The sequence below is a fragment of the Macrobrachium nipponense genome, chromosome 31, assembly GCF_015104395.2.
Source record: "Macrobrachium nipponense isolate FS-2020 chromosome 31, ASM1510439v2, whole genome shotgun sequence".
Classification (NCBI taxonomy): Eukaryota; Metazoa; Arthropoda; class Malacostraca; order Decapoda; family Palaemonidae; genus Macrobrachium; species Macrobrachium nipponense.
In genome coordinates, this window is record NC_061093.1 from 10,134,133 (window position 1) to 10,141,632 (window position 7,500).

The following is a 7,500-nucleotide window of genomic DNA, read 5'->3' on the forward strand; positions in this document are numbered from 1 at the left end:
GGAAAAATAAACAACGGAGTTTCTGCAAGGTCTTGTAGAAGCTCCGTTGTTTATTTTCCTTCGTGGCTTATTCCTTTATATATATATGCATATATATATATATATATATATATATATGTATACATATATATATACATATATATTACCACACACACACACATATATATAATATATATATATATATATATATATATATATATATATATATATATATATATTACATATATCAAATCAGGCGTTGACTCAAGGAAACAGGCCAATCTACATATTTCTTTATTCCGACGTTTCGTAATAACATTTATTACATCTTCTGGGAATCTGTCAGTTAATTAAAATAATAAATTTATAAAAATCTTAAATTTACCAGAAATAAAACAAAAGAATAAGGTTTATTAAAATATACAATTAAAAAAAAACATATAATTTAAAAGCTGATTCCGCCGACCAGCCTTAAGTTAAGAGAAATGAAGACTGAATGACAGGAGACAACAAAAGAGTAGACACGTTAACTAAGGGACAGTTGGATGGAGGAGGTTATGGGTATTCAACTGGGGAACCAGCTGCTTAATGAGTAACGACTCTAAAATCGGTAGTTCTTGGGGGTTTGGTGATGATGCAAAAATCGCCTCTATCGATTTGTGCTTTGCAGATTTTTGCACGGTTCTTGATATTTGAATGTTCAGGGTTGGAGAGCCTACTTCCTGTTCGGAAACTTATTCCACGATGCGAATCGATTCTGACCCTCAGTAACCTCTTCGTAGATCCCTCATTAAGTCCTCCAGAGTTACACTTTGTTTGGGCAAGTATACTTATATACTACATTTGAGGTCAAGAAGGGACTCAACCGATCTTTATATTTAAAGAAAGGCCCAATAGTTAAGGAATGTTTTGGTATTAGTTTAATACTGACTGCACTATAATGATTTTCCATAATCTGGGTAAACCTTTTTCTGAAGGAGTCATCATGTATAAATGGAAATTTTGCATATATGACTTAACTTTCGTACCGTGATAAATGTTTCAGTATTGATAAAAAACTGTTTATCCTTTTCATATTAAGATAAGGCATTTGATATTTCAGAATATATACATATTTTGAGTAATAATGATGATAATATCGTTCATTGTATATTTATACGGCTTTACTTTGCTGAATTTTGTCAAAATATTTCATTGCTAATGTCGATGCGGGCTTGGATTTTACTCGAAAATATAATGAAGGAAAAATCCTAATGAAAAAATAGATAAATCTATTTGCAATATTAATTCCTTCGTACAGGACGTACTCGGCAGAATTCTATTGACGTTAAGAGAAATTTTGGGAAGAGTGCTTGTGAAATTACTCTCCTTGGAGTGATTTTACTAGTCTGTTGTCTTTACTGCACTCCTGCGTTAGCTTAGTTTAGCTGCCTTTTTTCCCTTAATATGCAGACAGACTAACAGACCTGTCTGTCTGTCAGTCTCTCTCTCGTCGTGAAAGCTGTTACGTATGTGAAAATCAATCTGTCCGTTCGTGTCTGTTCGTCTGTCACTTTGTAAAAATGTTTTCTGCCCGCGTGTCTGTCAGTAGTAAAAGCATTAACATTTTATTATTTATTATTGATTAAAGTGAAATAGTTGAAACTATAAAATGGTAATAGTAGATTTTTCTCATGGACGTCAAAATCAGGCTTCTCACAAATCCCTGGGCAGAACTTCGAGTTGTAAAAGGAGGTCCCACCTAATCGCTCCCAATCTCTCTTGCTTTACCATTAACATAAACTAACTGCCACGTACTTTTCTGAAATGCCACTGACATCGGTAAAGTAGATATAAAGGAAAAGAGAGAGAGAGAGAGAGAGAGAGAGAGAGAGAGAGAGAGAGAGAGAGAGAGAGCATTTTTTCACCCCTTCCTCTTCCTCACAATTTCCTCTCATTCTGTTGGCTTCTAGGTCCTAATTGTGACCCGGTGCTACTTCCGCCTGACTTGTTGGAAAGTTTTTAAGAAGTGAATTATAGGATGAAGTAGCTTCCCCCCCATTCCAACATTATCATGCATAATCAGGGGGAGCTCATATGCATTAACCTGAAGTCTTCTCTTCTCCTTTCCCACCGTTATACCTACATGAAGGGGTCGGTTGCCAGATGTGCCTTCTCCTCTTCCACTGCCTTCTATCAAAGGCATCATCCTCCACCAAACCTCTTCTCTCTTCCTTCACTTCATCTCTCCATCTCATTCTCTGTCTCCCTCTCGATCTTCTTCCTCTAACAGGTTCCTCCCAAACCCTCTTCACTGCCTCCTCGTCATCCATCCTTAACACATGCCCATACCATCTCAATCATGACCCTTATCACCTCTGTAATCTTGACTAAGCCTGCCCATATTCTTATTTCTCTCAAGCAGCGATATTCCCTTAATCCACCTCGGCATTCTCATCTCTGTTCTCTCGAGCTTTACTTCTTCTTTTCTTCTTAGAGCAGTAACCAGAAGCGCCGTTATCTAAGCCTCGCGGATCGAGAGGCCTCCGGTGATTGGTAACTGAAGCGAAAGAAATTGCGTAAGAGTACAAGTATATTAGACGATGCCGCTGATGTGAGAACAACTACTCGTATCCTTAAAGCATCCAGCCTTCAAACCATTCGCGTACATCAGCCAATACTGGGGGCAAAGCTGAAGTCAAACATCTCTGTCTAGGCGGCGTCGAGGAAGTACGAACTCGCACAACTTCAATTTGGGCCACATTGGTTAATCGACATAATTACAATGCTCCTTTGACACGAGCTAAAAGACTTGACTTATATCGATTAAACCATAATTGCTTAAGTAAGCCTAGGAAAAAGGTAGTTTTTATGATATTTTGCTAATTTTACCACACACACACAGACACACACACACATATATAATATATATATATATAATATATATATATATATATATATATATATATATATATATATATATATATATATATATATATATATATATAATATATATATCATATATATTATATATTATGTATAGTATATATACGTATATATATATATATAAATATTATATATATATAATATATATATATATATATATATATATATACTATATATATATATATATATATATATATATATATATATATTTCAAGATATACAATTCATGAAACAAGAAGTTGGAGAGTTGCCGCTATTCATTAACTCGACAAACTTCTCTTGAGTTCATTCACAAATCAAAACTATACATACATATACCAAGCGCCTCAGTGGCGTGGTCGGTATGGTGTTGGCGTGCCACCTCGGTGGCCGCAAGTTCGATTCTCGGGCATTCCATTGAGGAGTGAGATATGTGTATTTCTGGTGATAGAAGTACACTTTCGGCGTGGTTCGGAAGTCACGTAAAGCCGTTGGTTCCGTTGCTGAATAACCACTGGTTCTATGCAACGTCAAAAACCATACAAACAAACAAGCAAACATACATATACCACCTCCTCCATTTTAGGTGGTTTTGGGTAGGTTCGGCACCGACCTCATATCTGTCCTGACAGTCTTAGGTTGGAATTCCTAGGAAGGAGGGAATTAAAATATCGCTGTAGCAATGACGATACCAAAAAAAAAAAAAAAAAAAAAAAAAAAAAAAAAAAAAAAAAAAAAAAAAAAAAAAAAAAAAAAAAAAAATTGGTGAATGTGCGTTCATTAGAAGTTACTGTTGTCTCAATTAACGGAGGAAAGAGGATGTTTTTCATTTTATTCTTCTGCAAAGTTAGTGACGAACATCACAGAAGCTTCTGACGCTACTCGCTGCCTTCCGGGTCGGTTTCTCTCCTCTCGGAGTTTTAAGCTTAAAGTTTTTTCAGTCTGCGCTCTCTCTCTCCGCCTATTTTTCTTTTATCTCTACGATTTTTATTTACTTTAATATTCCAGCGTTTCGGTTATGTATTTTCTGCATTTATTCTTTTATTTATGTTTTCCTATTTTCACAACTTTATTCCTCTCATTTATTTTGCTCTCTCCTGGATTTGTCGATTGTTTTTAAAGCAAAGTTTAGTAGGGAAAGTGAAGTTCTTCCTGGTTTGCTTAAAAATTTAACCGAGAAGCATTTGGCTGCTTATATTTGCCATTGTTAATAAAAAAGCGAATACCACAGGAAAATGATAGTCAGAAATCCAAGCGCTTTTGTCTTTACTAAGACATTGTCAAGGAGCTAATGAAATACAATTGGAGAGAAAGGTCTCAGGTACACAGCAAGATCAAGAATACCAGATGGTAAAATTATCAAAAGGGTAAAAATTAAAAGAGATAATCCAGGATTATCTCTCTTAATTTTTACCCTTTTGACAATTAACCATCTGGTGTTCTTGATCTTGTTGTGTACCTGAGACCTTTCTCTCTAATTGTATTTCATTAGCTCCTTGACAATGTCTTAGTAAAGACAAAAGCGCTTGGATTTCTGACTATCATTTTCCTGTGGTATTCGCTTATTTATGAAATCACGTGCATCTACTGTGATTTTTTACACACACACACACACACACACACATACACACACACACACACACACACACACACACACACTCACACACTCATATATATATGTATATATATATATATATATGTGTAATAAATAAAGACTGATAATTTGTATCGTTGTGACATTTCTTAGAAATTGGAGACTCATCATATTTAACTTCCCATGGAAACAAGAGTCCGAGCGACAGCTTAAGAAAGCTGATAGCTCTTTTCTGGGATGGTGTGATATTAAGATGCTTACTTAGCAGGTCGACGTTCGTTCTGTAGGTATGTGAGTTCGAGAGGCTATTGTTCAAGGTGATTTTGAAAACTGGCTGCGACCAGTTACTGAAGAGTGTGAATTCATGTGTACGAACTATGTCCGTTCTTAATGGCATGGTTTAGCCAAGAGCTAGGGAGATGGCTGCCTTGGGGAGAGAGAGCCTGGATGGATGGCTCTATAATGTGTTTTTGTGAAAGTGTGTGATTTTCCAAGCTGCAATGGGTGAGTTATTGTGATTTAGCCAAAGATGTGGCTTTGTTGATTATTTTTAACATTTTGTAAAGATGTTCTATTTCATTTAATCATTTGACTTTGTCTTTACAATTGTGTGTGCTCACTAGTGTGTTCTCCTGTCTTTTAAACAGGCGGATCTAGTGGAGGGGACTAAGTGTCCTAGTGAGGGGACTGCTTTTGGGAAGGGAAGAGATAATTGGTGTTTGACTAATTACTGATTAAGACTATTAAAATATCACGGGGTTGTCTGTGTGACTTGAACTATGAATTATCATTCTATTAATTTTCCTGTAAGAACTTGAATTATTGAAGTAGTACTTTGCTTTGAATAAACGTATATTTTTGTAGCTCCGACTCTGATTTGATGACCTGATGGAATGTAGAGAGAGAGAGGAAGGCTATTGCCAGTGATCGCCTTGAGAGAGAGAGAGAGAGAGAGAGAGAGAGAGAGAGAGCGAGAGAGAGAGAGAGAGGAGTGAGAGAGAGAGAGAGAGAGGGGAGGGACTGAGTGTTATCAGTTCGCTCTCCGCTCCAGCTAAACGCATACCAAATCTGAAAATAGCGGGGGCGACGCTCCCGTTGTTTATATATATATATATATATATATATATATATATAGATATATATATAAAGTTAACCTGTTTATAGTATAAACGGACTACTTATGGCAGCTTATTGTTTTTTTTTAATGTTCTTTGTCTTTAATGGGTTTTTACTCATAATGTTAAAAAGATGCTTTATTAAACAGTATAAGGGCAGGGTAACATTCCTTTTATAATATGCTTTTTAGTCCTTCTCATTTAAAGTTTTTCTAACTCTTGGAGCTCATTTAATGCCTGTAAATGAGGGCATGAGTGATACACTATAAACATAGTGACGTTCTTATATTTTATGAAATGACGTGAAATAGAAAAAGGAATATCTGCATTCTGAATTGTGGGCAATTCATTATGATCATTCACTGTTTACATAAAGTTTCATTCTACAGACTTTATTTTAAATAGTGTCAACATGGATTTTTTCCTTTTTTATTTATTTTTTTATTTTTTGCAACCCTTTTCGGAAAGCAGAGGCAGCTGACCCTGATGTCCTCAAGGAGGTCCAACTATTGGACATTTAATTACTGTTAATTTCGTCCAGGGTTGTTATTTCGTAATCAGGATTCAGGTTTTACGATTTATTGTAATTTATAATTGATTATATTTAGGTCCTTTTTTCCAGTAAGTCAAGTTCCTGGCTGGACGAGTGGTTTTCGCGCTCGGCTGCCAATTCGGTGGTATAAGTTCGAATCCCGGCTCGGCCAACGCGGAAGCAGAGGAATTTATCTCTGGTGATAGAAATTCATTTCTCGATATAGTGTGGTTCGGATCCCACAATAAGCTGTAGGTCCCGTTCTTAGGTGACCAATTGGTTCCTAGCCACGTAAAAAAATATCAAATCCTTCGGGCCAGCCCTAGGAGAGCTGTTAATCAGCTCAGTGGACTGGTAAAACTAAGATATACTTATCCAGTAAGTCGAGTGATATGTTCTTCGTGCTTGTAGTTTTGATGCTTTATTACGTTGGGCTTTTTTGTAGCTGTGTCTTGGTTGAAGGATGCGCCAAGAGCATTTAAGATTTTCCAAGCGCTCCCTCCTTGAGACGCTGATCGATGCTGTAGTTGTTAAATCCGCTGTTGTTAATGGCCTGGTAGGTTCTGTCAGTTCGCTTTGGGTTTCATATCAGTGGGATAGGGCCCTGCGTGCATATGCACGGTCCCCGATGTGGGCATTGACTAATTAATTACAGTGAATGAGCCTCGTCTAAAAAACCAAATAAAAAATACGCCAAAGTCTCTTCGGCTCAATCGAGTGTTCTATACAGCGTAAAATGCTGTATAAAACTCTCAGCCACGGTCCATGAAACTTTCAGCACAGCCCGGTGGTGGGCTATAGGTGCCAGAAGAACGAGCATGGCTAACCTTACCCTTAAATAAAAATAAACCTACAGAGACAAGAGGCCTGCAATTTGGTTTGTTTGATGACTGGAGGGTGGATGATCAACTTACCAATTTGCTGCTCTCTAGCCACTTGTCATTTTTAAGATCTGAGGGCGAACAGAAAAAGTGCGGACGGACAGACACAAATAGCCAACTCAATAGTTTTCTTTTACAGAAAGCTAACAAGTTATAAAAAAGGGTACCAGCCGTGTTGCTCTATTTTTTAATGGAATGTGTTTTTCTGATAGTGAAACTATCAGTCTATAAACGAGTCCTTTTCGAGAATGTCTTACAAATTGCAACCCATGAAAGAAGACCCGTTTAATCGACCAACCTTTGCGAAGGAGATAGTGTGACCAAGAAACAATTCTCTTCTGCAATGTTGGGAAAGCATAATGTCCATCTATGAAGTTGGCAGACCACTTTCACTCATCTTGGAAAAGGCCTTCATCATAGAATCTAGTTTTTGGAAAGAAAGTACTCTGGTGTTAATACTATGTAAACACTTACAAATAAGCAAGTTATTTTCGG